Source organism: Puma concolor, chromosome B1 (genome assembly GCF_028749965.1).
Source record: "Puma concolor isolate L17-30 chromosome B1, mPumCon1.1.hap2, whole genome shotgun sequence".
Lineage (NCBI taxonomy): Eukaryota > Metazoa > Chordata > Mammalia > Carnivora > Felidae > Puma > Puma concolor.
The window spans coordinates 168624478-168640816 of record NC_141670.1 but is presented as its reverse complement, the minus strand read 5'-3'; positions in this window follow the sequence as shown (position 1 = coordinate 168640816).

Here is a 16339-nt window from a genome sequence, read left to right as displayed (position 1 = left end):
TTTGTGGGTTTGAACCCCGCATCGGGCTCTGTGCTGACAGTTCAGAGACTGGAAGCTGCTTCGGATTCTGTGCCTTCCTCTCTCTCTGTCCCCACCCTGCTTGCGCTCTCTCTTTCTCTTGAAAGTAAATACACATTAAAAAAAATTCATAATCTTGGCCTCAGAATCTTTACACTTACTAACTCAGTCTGTACATTAACAAAATCTTCAGTAACTCGTATTCACTATGAAGTTCAGTATATATTGTTCTAGAGGTGAAAATACTTCAGAAGTGACTTGTATCAAACATTCCAGGAGAAGATCATTCTAGTGTCATTTAAGTATTTTGGAGCATAAGGAGATAATGAAAGCTTCTAAGTTATGGAATTCTATGGAAAACTATTTTTAAAAGCAGCATAACTTTCATATGAAAATAGGAAGGATAATAAGAAATAGCCTAATTTCAGGGGCTCCTGGGTGGCTCAGTTGGTTAAGCGTCTGACTTCAGCTCAGGTCATGATCTCACGGTTTGTGGATTCGAGCTCCACATAGGGCTTTACTCTGACAGCACAGAGCCTGCTTTCAGATTCTCTGTCTGTCTCTCTCTCTCTCTCTGCCCCTCTCCCACTTGTGCTCTCTCTCTCTCAAAAATAAATAAACATTAAAAAAAGTCTCTATGTATTGTACGCTATAAAATTTCACTAATAAGGGCCAAACTGAGAAAGAATTATGTATTTAAACAAAAAAAAGGCCTAATCTTTCTTATATATCCTAATGTAAAACTTCAATATATTATTATAAAGCAGTAGCACTTTAAAAATATTACACTGTGAAGCACAGAAGTTTAATGATATTGTAAAATATTCACTACACTAATATGCTAAAATAAACATATGATCAACTTGATAGAATTTTAAAATGGAATTTCTAAAGCACAATATCAAATTATACTTTAAGAAAATGTTTATTGGGGTTTCTGGGTGATTCACTCGGTTACATGTCCAACTCTTGATTTTGGCTCAGGTCATGATTTTACAGTTGGTGAGATCAAGCCCCACATTGGGCTCCATGCTGACAGTACACAGCCTCCTTGGGATTCTCTCTCTCCCTCTGTCTCTGTCCCTCCCCGACTCAAGCACTATCTCTCTCTCTCTCTCTCTCTCAAAATAAATAAATTTAAATAAATAAATAAATAAACTTTAAAAAAGAAAAGAAAATGCTTATTATGGTGAAAAACTGAAAGCTTTACATTTAAAATTGGCAACAAGACAAGGATGTCCAATCTCCCCACAACATAGTACTGGAAATCCTAGCCTCAGCAATCAGACAAGAAAAAATGAAAGGCATCTAAATTGGTAAAGAAATAAAATCATTACTATTAGCAGGTGACATAATAATATATATGGAAAACCCTAAAGACTGCACCAAAGAACTATTGGAACTTATAAATAAATTCAGTGAAGTTGCAGGACATAAAATTAATATATATAAATCTGTTGCATTTCTATACACTTACGACAAGCAGCAGAAAGGGAAATTAAGAGAACAATCCCATTTACAATTGCATCAAAAAGAATAAAATTCCTAGGAATAAATTTAACTGAAGAGGTAGAAGACCTATACTCTGAAAACATAAGACATTGAAGACAACACAAATAGGAAGATGTACCATGCTCATGATTTAGAAGAAATAATATTATTAAAATGTTACTACCCAAAGCAATGTATACATTCAATGCAATCCCTATCAAAGTATCCATAGTCTTATTCACAGAACTACAACAAAGAATTCTAAAATTTGTTTTGAAGCACAAAAGATCTTGAATAGCCAAAGCCATCTTGAGAAAGAAGTACAGAACTGGAGATATCACCATCCCACATTTCAAGATATACTACAAAGCTATAGTAATCAAAATGTGTTGTACTGGCACATACATCAATGGAATAAGATTGAAAACCTAGAAATAAGCCATGCTTATATGGCCAATTAATCTACAACAAGGAGGCAAGTATATATATACAGGAAGATGGTATTGGTGTTGGAAACCTGGACGGCTGCATGCAAAAGAATGACGTTGAATTGGGGCGCCTGGGTGGCTCAGTCAGTTAAGCGTCTGACTTCAGCTCAGGTCACGATCTCGCGGTCCGTGAGTTTGAGCCCCGCATCGGGCTGTGGGCTGATGGCTCAGAGCCTGGAGCCTGTTTCAGATTCTGTGTCTCCCTCTCTCTCTGCCCCTCCCCCGTTCATGCTCTGTCTCTCTCTGTCTCAAAAATAAATAAACGTTAAAAAAAAAATTAAAAAAAAAAAGAATGATGTTGAACCACTTCTTATACTTTACACAACAATAAACTCAAAATTCATTAAAGACCTAAATATGAGTTTTGGAAACATTACATTTCTGGAAGAAGACAGGCAAGAATCTCTTGGATATTAGCCTTAGTAACAGGTTTATATAAGAATATGCCTCCTCAGGAAAGGGAAACAAAAGCAAAATAAACTATTGGGACTACCCCAAAATAAAAATATTTTCTGCAGCAAAAGTAGCCATTAACAAAACAAAAAGCAACCTACTGAATGGGAGAAGATATATGCAACATCAACAAAGAGTTAAAATAATAAAACGTTAACAACTAAAATGTGTAAAGAATTTATACAACTCAACATCAAAAAAAAAAACCAATATGATTAAAATATGGACAGAGGACTTGAATAGCCATTTTTCTGAAATGATAAACAAATGACAAACAGCCATTTTTCTGAAGAAGACAAACAAATGACCAAGGGACACAGGAAAAGATGCTCAGCATCACTAATCATCAGAGAAATGCAAAAAAAAAAAAAAAAAAAAAAGCCACATTAAGATATCACCTCACACCAGGCAAAATGACTAGAATCAAAAAGACAAGAAATAACAAGTGTCGGTGAGGATGTGGAGAAAAGGCTTCCACAGTGGTGGGAATGTAAATTGGTACAATCCGGGTTGAAAATAATAAAGAGATTGCTCAAAAACCTAAAAATAGAATTGCCATATGATCCAGTGATTCCACTACTAGATATTTACCCAAAGAAAACAAAAACACTAATTTGAAAAGACATATGTACCCCTATATTTATTACAGCATATTTACAATAGCCATATATGGAAGTGTCCATCAGTCCATGAATGGATGAAGTGAAGTGAGATATATGTATATATATATATATATATATAGATAGATATATATATATATATATATATATAGATATATATATATATACACATTGAATGTTTCTCAGCCATAAATAAAATAGTATGTAATCTTGCCATTTGTGACAATGGATAGCCCTAGAGGATACTGTGCTAAGTGACGTAAGTCAGACAGAGAAAGATAAATGTCATATGATTTCACTCATATGTGGAATCTAAAAAACAAAAAAACTTACTAAAAGCAAAACAAAATAAAAATACTCATAAATACAGAGAACAAACTGGTGGAGGAGAAGGCGGTAGGCAAGTTGGTGAAATAGGTGAAGGGGATTAAGAGGTACAAACTTACAGTTATAAAATAAATAAGTCATGGAGATGGAAAGTACAACATAGGGAACATAGTCAATAATATTATAATAACACTGTATGGTGACAAATGGTAACTACACTTACCTGGTGACCATTCTGTAACGTATAGAACTATAATCCAATAATAAAAATTTAAAAATAAAATAAAATAAGAAAAATAATGAACTACAAAAAGGAAAAAAGAAAGTGCTCATTAAAATAAGTCAAATGATTGGCGTCCCTGGGAGGCTCAGTTAGTTGAGCGTCCAACATCAGCTCAGATCATGATCTCACAGTTTGTGCGTTTGAGCCCCCGCATCAGGCTTGCTGCTGCATAGAGCCGCTTCAGATCTTCTGTTCCCCTCTGTCTCTCCTCCACTTGCAATCTGATGTTCAAAAATAAAAAAATAAAAACATTGAAAAAAAATTTTTTAAATAAGATGATTATTTATTTGGGTTTTATAATATGTATGTATATATATATATGTGTGTGTGTATATATATATATATATATATATATATATATACACACACACACACACATACATACATATATATAGAGATATCAAAATTCTAGCATAATGCTTAATTTTTTTAAGTTTATTTATTTATTTTGAGAGAGAGAGAGCACAAGTAGGGGAGGGGCAGAGGCAGAGGGAGAGAGAGGATCCCAAGCAGACTCTGCACTGCCAGCACAGAGCCCAACAGGGGGCTTGAACCCATGAACTGTGAGATCATGACATGAGCTGAAATCAGGAGTCTGAATTTAACCAATTGAGCCACCTAGTTGCCCCCATAATGCTTAATTTCTAACAAGTAACATGGTTAAAAAAAAAAAAAAAAGTCAAGAAAACTCACTATGATTATCATTATTTAATATTTTGGGGGCTGCATTTTCCAACGTTATTTATAGAGGGGGAAAAATAGAGGACTATATTTGAAAACAAAGAGGCAAAATATCAACACCTTCAATTTATTTGATTATATAATTGGAAAATTCAAAATAATTAGTGAAAAACTATTAAAAATAAAATATTTAAAAATGATTCTTGACACCAGTCATTTTATAAGAATCAGTGGAAATAAACAACTTTTGTTAAAAGTGTAAGAAAAAATATTCCATTTATAAAATCAAACATGAAAGTAGAGTGCAAGACCAAATCATAAAGATATCTGAAAGTAAAACTGTTAAAGGACGTAAAAAAATTAACTAAACCAAATCCATTTTTCATCACTATAACATGCAATATCGTTATAGTATAAATTACTCCTAAATTAATACGGCATATCATGACCCTATCAAAATTACCAATACTATTTTTATTTAGGGAAACTGTTTCTGCAATATACTTGGAAAAATAAACATGTGGAAATATCCAAGAAAATTCTGAGTAAAAGAAAAGGAAACAGTGGATAGTATTTCTCCAAGAGAGTAGATACATGTGTAACGCCACAGAAATAAAAAGTATTTGGTTTAGGGACAGAAAAAAATAGACTCATGAAATAGAATTGGGACTTTAGCAAGAGAATGAACTGCTCACAACATTTATTATGATAAAGGTAGCATTTAAAGGCAGCAAGTAAAAAAAAATGCATTAATCCATAAATAGCACTGAGGCAACTGGAAAGATCTTTAAGCAACAGCATTAAAAACAAACAAACAAAAAAAAACAATAGAAGAAAGAAAGAGAGACAAAGAGGGATGGAAGGAGGGAAGGAGGGAGGGAGGAAGGAAGGGAGGGAGGAAGAAAGGAAGAAAAGGAAACATCTGGATATGTCAAAGAATTAATACAAAAAATGCAACACAAAAACAAAGAAATAAAGCTTTAAAAGCACTTGAAAAAAAATCATATATGCCATTTCATAATATTAGGATGGGAAAGATTTACTAATAAGGCATAAAGCCAAAAGAGAGAAAGAAAAAGACTGATAAAAATAGAGTTTACATAAAATTTTAACACATTTATAGAAAAACCATCATAAATGGTTATATGTGTCATAAAAGCAAACATTGCACTGAGGTATCTATGGTAGGCAGAATTTTAATATGGCCCACAAGATTTCTAGCCTCTGAAAATCATAGGAGTGTAAATTCTTTTCTCTTAAATGTAGGAGGAATTTGTGACTTGCTTCTAACTGATAGAATATGGCAAAGGTGAATGGATTTTACAAATTTCATTAAGGTCCAGATGGTCAACTTTGAGTTAACCAAAAAGGGTTTTGAGTCTGTCCTGATCTAAGGGGTGAGCCATTTTTAAAAAAGATACAGACCTTCCTTGAAAGAACAGACAAAGCACCAGAATTTGTCCTCCCCATCTTGAAGATTCCAGCCCTCTTGTATAAGAGGGACTGTGAAAGGGCCATGAGGTGGGGGACAATGGGTGGCCTCCAGGACCTGAGATGGACTTTGAACATATTACTTTGGGAAATGAGACTGAGAGACTCTGGATTGTAATTATACATTCTTTTACCTTGAAATGTTTATTATTGCATCTATTACTTTCATAACTGATTTTAAGAAAGTATACTTGAGGAGGGAAGTAAGTAGATCAGTGCAAACCGACAAGTGTGGAGAGACTATCCATAAAAATAAGATATTAGACAAGGCACAGTGACACAGAAATTAGATATTTAAATGCTGGCAGAAAAGACACAGGAATAAAGAGAGTTTGAAAATAAAACAGAATGGCAAATGGTAGAATGAGAGTCCCAAGAATGAAGAAATAAAGTAGTGGTTATGAAAATAACTCAATGCTTCATCACTTGGCAACTAGTCTTTTGTTGTTGTTGTTAACATTTATTCATTTTTGAGAGAGAGAGCATGAGTGGGAGAGGGGCAGAGAGAGAGAGGGATACACAGAATCCGAAGCAGGCTTCAGGCTGTGAGCTGTCAGTACAGAGCCTGAGGTGGGACTTACACCCACGAACTGTGAGACCATGAACTGAGCCAAGTCGGACCTGAGCTGAGGTCAGATGCTTAACCGACGGAGCCTTTAGGAGTCCCCCCACCTTTTTTTTTTTTTTTTTTTTTTAAGAGAGAGAGAAAGGGAAAGAGTGTGGGAGCGGGCAGTGAGAGAGAGAGAAAAAAAAATCTGAAGCAGGCCTCTTGCAGGGTACAGAGACTGACTCAGGGCTTGATCTTACGACCTTGAGATCATGACCTGAGCCAAAATCAAGATTAGGCTGCTTAACTGACTGAGGCACTCAGGTGTCCCATTTGGCAATCAGCTTACTACTCAGGGAAGATTCACACACCTGGACGGATTGGACTTTGGGCACATCTTAAAACTATTTTCCAACATTTTTCTATGTGTCTTCCCCCTCCCCCCCCCGCCCTAGCAACTTTGTCACTTAAGTCTTCCCCAGAATCATAGCACTGAATCAGAAATTAGCCTAGAAAGTATGTAGTCCAGTGATTCTCCATGCTGTGTTAAAGGAAGCAAAGAGAGCCCCGACTTAGACACAGTGATTCTCAAGTGAGAATGAAGGTCAGAGGGCAGAGTAATGGAACACAGTTATGGGGAAGTGCTCAGCAAGAGAAGATATTTCAAAGAACTGCCACATTTATAATCTAATTTTATCCTTAACATCCACAAGACAGATAAGCTAGGGCTCACTATTTTTGTATTTCAAAGGAGTACCTGAAAAAAGGTTAAGTGACCATGTTACATGACAATATGTGTGCATATTTTGGTGGTTTCTATCTATAACACCATGTGAAAACTGAAAGTTTTAATGGGTTGTCTAAGGATCAGAACACTTTTTGACTGTTTGGAGAGTTTAAAGTGTTTTATATTCTCTAAAATTTCGTCTCTTTTACTACTAAGTGCAATTTTGTTTTCTGATCTAACGATTTCTTGACAGTAGTTATTTCTGTAAGGAGAGGATTATAGACGACTTTTCCTCATTTCTTTTTTCATTTTTCTGCAATAAGCATGCATGGGATTTATAATCCCCAATCTATAACTGTTATAAGTTTTCAAAATTTATTTTAGTTCATTTTGAAACTTCCTGGCCAGATAGCCCTTAAAAATATATCATGTAACATGAAATAACTTTTTAAAAGAACAAAACATTTCTATTAAAGACCAGAGGAAACATTTAAAACAAGATAGGAATAGCTTAGAATACTGGTTACAAACACGGCTCTGAAATCAAACTATTTGGGTTCATATCCAAACTCTGTATGACATAATAAGACATTTGCTGGTAATGACAATTAGGCGAAATGGTTAAGGCGTGCAAACTTTAGCATGAATACAACTTGCGTTGGAAAAGTGGCCTCATTATCATTGCATTTATGACCATCTACAGACTACTGAACCTCTCTAACCCTCAGCATTTTCATGTGTAAAAGAAATATAAAACTTTGTTTACAAAGTCTGTCGGTGGCATCTGGGTGGCTTAGTTGGTTGAGCATCTGACTCTTGATTTTGGCTCAGGTCATGATCTCATGGTTCATGAATTCGAGCCCCACATTGGACTCTGTGCTGACAGATCAGAGCCTACTTGGGAATGTCTCTCTCTTTCCCTCTCTGCCTCTCTCTCTCTCTCTCTCAAAAATAAAATAAATAAACTTAAAAAATACCCACAAAGTTTGTCAAACTAATAATGATTGCTATTCATTATTAATTAGATTATTGAGAATTATAAATTATTAATTATTACTGCTATCTTTGAGAATTACAAGGCTTAATTATCCTATGTGACATATTGATCTTCATAAGGAATTATTTTGTGCATTATTACCCTGACTAGGTAATTTTATAAACCAACATTAACAAAATAATTCAGAGATGTCTGACATACAAACATAATTCTACCAAGATCAATTAGTAAAAATATTAGAGGGCAGTTCTCTTGGTAAGCAACCATAAAAAGATGGTGAATGCCTTGCATATTCACTTAGCTTTGATGAAAAGAATCTTTTGCCCAAATAATATTTCAGGGAAAATGTGCAATTCATTGGTCAGTCTCAGAACCCCCCCCTACATACTAAGAAGGACAAATATCAACTTCTCTAACCGACTGTCTTTTTCTTTCAACAAATATTGACTGTATCCTTACTATAGGTCAATCACTGTTCTCAGGTCTAGAAACACATCAATAATGAACAAGATAGACAAATTTACTTTTCTGGTCAAGCTTAGAATACAAAGAGAAAAATAAGAAATAAATATATAAGTAAAGTCATTTTGGGTAGGTTAAGCACCATGAAGAAAACAAAACAGTGATTTGATAGAGTGACTCAGGAACAGGGAAAAAAGGCAAAATATTACACAGGATAGTCGAGGAAGACCTCTCTCATGTTATTGGATTGGAAATGAGATTTGCATGACAAAAAGGAAAGATGCATGAAAAGACCAGAGGAATGGAAATTGCAAGCAGAAAGAGATACCATGACCATCATTTATGAGATTGAGAATGGAGTAAGGTGAGATTGTAGCGGTAAACAATGGCCAGATCCTTTATTGTCTTGTATATCTGGTTAAACCTGAAGGTTAACTCTCCTTAGTTTCGGAACAGCTATGCGAACAGTTTGTTACTTCCTGTTAATGGGGTTAGCAGTATCTGGGGAACCCCATGTTGGCTGTGATCCAGGAGTGCTGTAGGGATGAAACTTCCTCAAATCAACTGTGATCACATGCACCCACTTGAATCGAAGACTTTGTTTCTTGACTGCTGCGACAACTGGTTTAAAGGTGTCAGGTATTTTGCTTTGCTTACACTTTGTTCTAAGCAAAGCCCATTATCTCAAAATCCAATAACTAAGTATTAATCATCTTAAACTAATTTTGTGGATGAATAATTTCTTTTAAGAGGCTAAAAGGAAGAAAGTTTATTTTGTTCCCTTTAAGTACCACATGATTATGCAATAAAAATGATATTAAAAATAATGTATTACACTATTCTCTCCCATATTAGGGATTAAAATATTTCTTTAACAAGTCCTAAATCTTCTGTTTAACTCTTTAAGGAACAATTGATTTTTCTGGAATGCCCTAGGAATAACTGGAGGAATATAGAAATAAGACATCATTCCTTCATTCTCTCTTTCCTGATTCACTCATATGTGAGTTTCAAAGTAAGCACTGAGTATCACAGCACTAAGGCAAGGGACCATTCATTTAAATGTTGAGGAAAAACAAGGAAATAGCAGACTGATTTTTTTTCCCTCCCCACATTTCTCCCAATCTCCCAATCTCCCAAGGCAAAAGCCTCTCGAGAAAAGAGCATTTCCCCCATGATGGCTTTAACTGGCACCAGTTTCTGTGGGTGTGACTCATTTGGACCATGTTTTGATGGTTGCTAATCTCCCCGTTCATTGGCTTGCTATACATGGATAAGTTTTCTTTCTCTGGTGAGAGTAGGAGAGCATGAGTTAATCCTCTTCTAATTCTTTGCCCTTGACCATTTACACCGTAATGGGAGTTCAAGAGTGTGAGAGTGACTGGCAACTCTATTAAGCATGCGTATTGTGAGGCATCCTTTTTCCATGCGTATTGTGAGGCTACATTTCCTGTCTAACACTGCAGACAGATTTAGTGATTTATCTATTGCTAGTCAACATAAGATATGCAAAAGAGGACTCTATCATTTTCTGAACCCTAAGTATGCCCAGGTGCAAATGATCACATTATTGCCTCACCCGTCGGATTGATGAAGACAAACACTGCAAACCTAAAAGCAAGGCAGAGAAGATGGCGGAGCCACAGGTGAAGAAACCTCAATCCCCAATCGTTTGGTGGAAAGCCACATTCATCAGGAATGCCCATTTGGCACTTTATGTAAGAAATCCAATTTTCATGTGTGTAAGCCATTTTTTGATGCATTTATTTTAACAATTATTGTCTTGAGGATAAAATAAGTGTTTTATTTTAATTCAGAAAAAGAATATTTGGAAAAGCTGGTTATTTCCTGAAATACCAAACAAAGTGATGTTAACAAAGTCATAAAGTGTTTCTAAGAGGATCTGAAACATCTGAGTGTTCAGACACACAACCCTTCAAGGAAAGTCTTCCTTTAGGAAAAATAAATCTTTCGCACTAGCTACACAGCCCTCTTATAATTATCAGACCATTGACTGCCAGAGAGATTTAACAAGGACAGATAAAATTGGATTATCGGAAAATAAAAAGGAGAACAAATTATTAATAACATTTGTTGGAGTAAGAAATATGTTCACATAACTAAAAAAATTATGTTTTACTTTTAACCTACTTCTACACTCTTGGGACACTCATGTCACATGTTGGGATAATAAGAGAAGATTGTCATGTTCATTTCTGCTTATATTCAATAAAAGATCTGCATGCAGTATTACAGTTAGGTTTTGCAAGGGGTGTTTATGGTTCGGTTGGGGGCATTACATGCTCCTCTTATTTGGTCTTTAGATTGACATTTAGTCCCAATATAGCCCATATACAGTCCTATCTAAAAGGTGGCAACTTACATAAAAGCTATGAAATGGTATGAGAAGTCAATAAAGAGAATAAGGGTTACAAGGGAGGCTAAAACAATAGGCTCTAGATTAGTGTTGGAATTGGTCATTGAGAGGATGTGACTACTGATTGGCTGGTGAGCTAGACCTGGGTAATCAGAGGCTCCTTACCCTCTCCCCTGGCCTTGGAATGTACCTCCGATACTAGCAGCTGTTTCAAAGATGTGGCCTTGAAAGAGTAAGGTGTTGTTGAGACCATCTGGACTGAACATGTGACTGAACCCAGGTAAGACCTCTATGTAAACTTTTAAGATGCTAGTGGATGGGGCTAGAGATCTGCTCTACTGGTGACTGCCAAAGACAAGCCTCTTATGTAGGCTCCCTTGCTTATTAAACCCACCACTTACCAATCGGCAATGTCCCACCTCCTGTGGTCTCTCTTCACCTGTGTGTGCAAGGACCAGTTTCAGTTTTCACCCAGAAAACTCCTGAGGTTGCAAATGCACACAATTAGGCTTTCTGATAACATACAGAAGTGATATGGTTACTCTTTTCTAACTTGCATGTCACAATTTAAAAGAACAGTAAAGTAAGTTGAAAAGTAATTTCACTACATCAACATTATTTACACCACACAGAGCATAATCAGTTCACACAAGATTGTATTATTTGGTGGTAGGGAGAGATTGATGACGGACCCAAAAGGTTGTACAGCATAGTAATCAACAAAGTTTTGAAGTTTGAATGGTCTAGATTTATTCTGTCCTTTGCCAACTGTGAGTCCTTGGCCATTTTATTTCACATCTTTGAACTTTGCTAGCCTCATATGTAATATGACTAGAAATAATACATACAATACACGTGAGATTTAAATAATATGATATGTTCATGATATTTAACACAGTGTTTGGCACATGACCAGCTTCCAATAAATGTTAAACATCTTTTCTAATAACCTTCATTATTCTTTCCCCCCCTAATTATGAAGTAACACGCAAAACTTCATACAAAATAGGGAATACATAGAAACACAATAAAATGATAGGAACAAATCCTTGTTGAACATTTTCAAGTTGCTAGACTCCTTTTAAAGAGTTTTCTACGTTTAACTCTTGTAACCTTTAAAAGCAATCCAGTGTTCTATCAAAGAGAAAACTTAGGCTCAGAAAAGATGAAGTAAACTAATCAAGATCACAGGACCAGAGTTAAGATAAATTAAAATGATTTCCAAGTGTGAACTTTTAAGTGTCATACTACACAAGGCTCCTCCACGATTCCACTACCCAGAAATCTCACTGCCCACCCATAAACCCCCTGACCAGAAATAAGCATTGTTATATTCAGGATATGTCTTACCAGTACTTGTTTTGGTCAGATTGTTTATTATGATTTTTAACATATTCTTTATATTAGTTTCTTGGGGTTGCCAGAACAAAGTATCACCAACAAGATGGCTTAAAGCAACATAAATTTATTCTCTCAAGGCTCTGGAGTATAGAAGTCTGAAATTAAGATGTTGGTGGTGCCACACTCCCTCTGAAAGCTGTAGGGGAGGATCATTTCTTGCCTCTTTCTAGGTACGGGTAGACCCAGGCATTTGCTACCTGTGGCTGCATAACTTCAAGCTGCCTTGGTCTTTACATGGCTGACTTACCTCTGTGCCTGCTTCTTCATATGGTATTCTCCTTGCATGTTTCTCTCTCCTCTTCTTATAAAGAAAATAGTTCATTGGGCTAAGGGCCCATCCTAGTCCGATGTGACCTCAATTTAACTAATTACATCTGCAAGGACTCTTTTTCCAAATAAGGTCACTTGCTGAGGAACTGAGGATTGGGACTTCAGCCTATCTTTTTGAAGGACACAATTCAACTCTTAACAGCCTTATAATAACGTATGAAAGTAGATTTTTTCTTAATTTCCATATTTTAAAGTACTACAATCAAGTACCTGTCAGGATAGTGAATAAGATGATTATAATTTTTAGGTGATTTGTTAGGCTAAAAATATACTGGAAAACTATAAACTATTAGTGTATAAATACTTTTATTTCATATTGACTTGGATTATCTGGATATATAGTTTTGTTTTTTTTTTTTTTTTCACTTGCATTCTCCAAGCCTATAGTTTCTCTAACAGAATGGACTAGAAACAAAACCAAAATTGTGCTCATTTCTATCTGATGATATGAAATTAGGAATTAATCATATTAGGAATAAAAGCTCCTGACAACTTTCTTGAGGTAATCCAAGGATGTTGAAAAAAGTGAAAGTAATTTTAAACTTTCTCTATCTGTATAATTATAAAGTTCTACCATCTGGGTAATCGTGTTGTTCATTCAGCACCAATTAGTGAGTATGCTTTTTCAGATCGGGCACTCTTTCTGCTCTATATTTCCTTTGTATCTTCACTCAATCCCTTCCATCTAATCACTGTAGAACACGAATATCACAGCAATTATGGAACCTTGATTTATATCATGATATGCATCTACAGACAAATTGAAGGATCAAAAGTGTTAATTCACTGTCAATTATTTATTGACAGCTATCAAGCATAGAGTATATTGCTAGATACAGTAGGTGATTCCAAAATGAGGAAACTTTCCATTCCTTAAGGACCTCAGAAACAAACTGAGGCAAATTTCCGGCCTGTTACTATGTAGTTTCAGAACTCCACATCTCTGTTTATTTTTACCCCATTTTATGCCACAAATAATTGATGTGACTGTTAAGATACATATTATGTAATAACATCAAAATTTTTTATTTGAGTATAGTTGGCACACAATGTTACATTAGTCCTCAGGTGTACAGCATAGTGATTTGACAAGTTTATACATTATGCTATGTTCACGGCAAGTGTAACTACCATCTGGCCCCATTACCACAGTATCACAATATTATTGACTGTTTCCTTATGCTGTGCCTTTTATATCTGTGATTTATTTATCCTATACTGGTGTGTAATAACATTTTAAAAAAATAGTCTTTGGCATGGTGCTTGGCTGGCTTAGTAGGCTCCGCATCCAACTCTTGATTTCAGTTCAGGTTATGGTCTCCCGGTTCATGAGACTGAGCCCTGCGTTGGGCACTGTGGTAACAGCGTGGACCCTGCTTGGGATTCTCTCTCTGTTCCTCCCCCACTCTCTCTCTCTCTCTCTCTATCCCTCTCTCTCTCTCAAAATAAATAAATAAACTTAAAAAATAGTCTTTGGAAAAATAATCTAAAGTGATAGATAAACTGACTACATCTTAAAATATTGTTAATATTCACACATGAAATATTTCAGAGATATCTATTGTTACAAATTCTAAATGTCTCTTCAACTAAAAGTGAAGCCATGTACACTTTCTCATTTCTGGAACAACTAATAAAAGTGATCAAGTTTATAAAATGAACTAGTGCTTAATGTTATAATATGTATAAAAAACAAAATAGCCTACCAGTGATTTTAGCTTGGGTGAGAATGACTTATTTGTAAGCATGTTTCTCAAAACACATCAAAATAATTAGTTTTGCCTATTTTTAAAATAAGATCAATATATTCAGGATGTTGAATTTATATGTAATGAATACATATGTGTGTATATTTCTTTAATATAAACTTTTTATGAAGTAGAATACACATACAGAAACGCATAAATCACAAGTGTGCAAATCAATAAATTTTCACAAATTAAACATGCATATGTAACCAGTAGCCAAGTCAAAAAGAATGTGATCTGAATCCAAGAAGACTCCCTCCTACCACCTTCCAATTTACAACTTCACGAGTATTAAGTACTTTTAACGTAACAGATTAGTTTAATCAGTTTTTTAACTAATTAAATCACACATATTCATCCATAATATTGGATATAATTTTTTTATTCTCAGTCCATACACTACTGTACATTATTATTCCCAATCTGTAAATGACTATATATGTATTTTATATGTGTACTATATATATATACAAAATATATATACATGTATATACATATATATATACATGTATATATATACAAAAAATATATTATAATACTATATAATTATTTTATCCAATCTACTCTTGATGCATATTTGAGTAGTGAGCATGTTGGACCACTGGCTAATTATTCCCAATAGTTCTGAGTTTTTTAAATATTTTTTAAATGTTTAAAACATATTTCTGAGTACTTTAAAAGACACTATGAAAAACCTCATGTACAGTTGAAAAACTATGCGGTGCAAACAATCTATTGCAAATAGTGGAATGAGTCTTGGCATATCAATATTCTGACATGTGGGACTCAGTGTTCTATTGTACAATCTTCTATTTCAAACTTTCAACAAATGTAAAACTTCTTCAACATATTCAACTTAGAAATTGCTTGACCATTAAAGGGCTTATTCTGACATCTTATTCAGAGATGCTATATTATTCATGATATGTGCAGAATTAGTTTCCTTTGCCCTGAGGGATTGTAAAGAATCCAAGATCATGCATCATGATGAAAGAGAAATTGAACAGTTAAATCCTTAAATACATGTGACAAGGAATAAGGCAACCCCTCCATGTTATCCAGGCTATTCTTTGGCCGCCTGCCAATGATGTTCAATCAGATGGGGACTTCCGACCAGATGCACTGCCTCTGAATTAGAAGGTCCATATTATTGCTCTCGATAAAAGCACAAATGTACGTTGAAATGGCCCAAGTGTTCCAGCCTGCTGAGATTACTTTTCCTTTATAATTCAAATAAAATGAATATCTCTTCATCCACTCAGTTGGACATCTAAGACCCTTCTTGTATCTTCAGATGCCTGGCTGCCTGGTGCAGGCTGAGTCAGAGAAACTATTTTTCTTCTCATCACCTCTGGCCCCATGTGTCTCTTCTTTTAGGCCAAACTGAGCCCATGAAAGTATTTTGCTTAAACAAAAGTACATTTAACTTAAAAGGAAATAACACTCTCCACTAGTGGTGCAAGCTGATCCCATCAGTGGTAGTTTTAAATTATCATTTTTATTTTTTGCTTCCTTTATTGCATTACTTCATTGTCATTCTTTATGTTTAAAAACTACATAACATGGTTTAAGTTCTATCATAAATATATTCATTGTTTTTTAAAGTTACTTTAAGACCTACCTCCCAATTCCAGGATCGATGGACTCCTGTGAGTGTTTAGTTCTTGGTAGACTCCAAGAATCAAGAAACTCCTGGAACGTTTTTCAAAATATTGCAGCAAATGTATTATTAAAGATACTCATAATCCCGAAATAACCTATGGGGACTGAATCACAATTTTACCATTTATTTGTTGGATGACATTTGACTGATTATGCTCTCTTCCTTACTTATGAAATGGAAAGAATAATGGGATATATTCCATAGGGTTGTTGTGAGTTAATTTATGAAAGGCAGT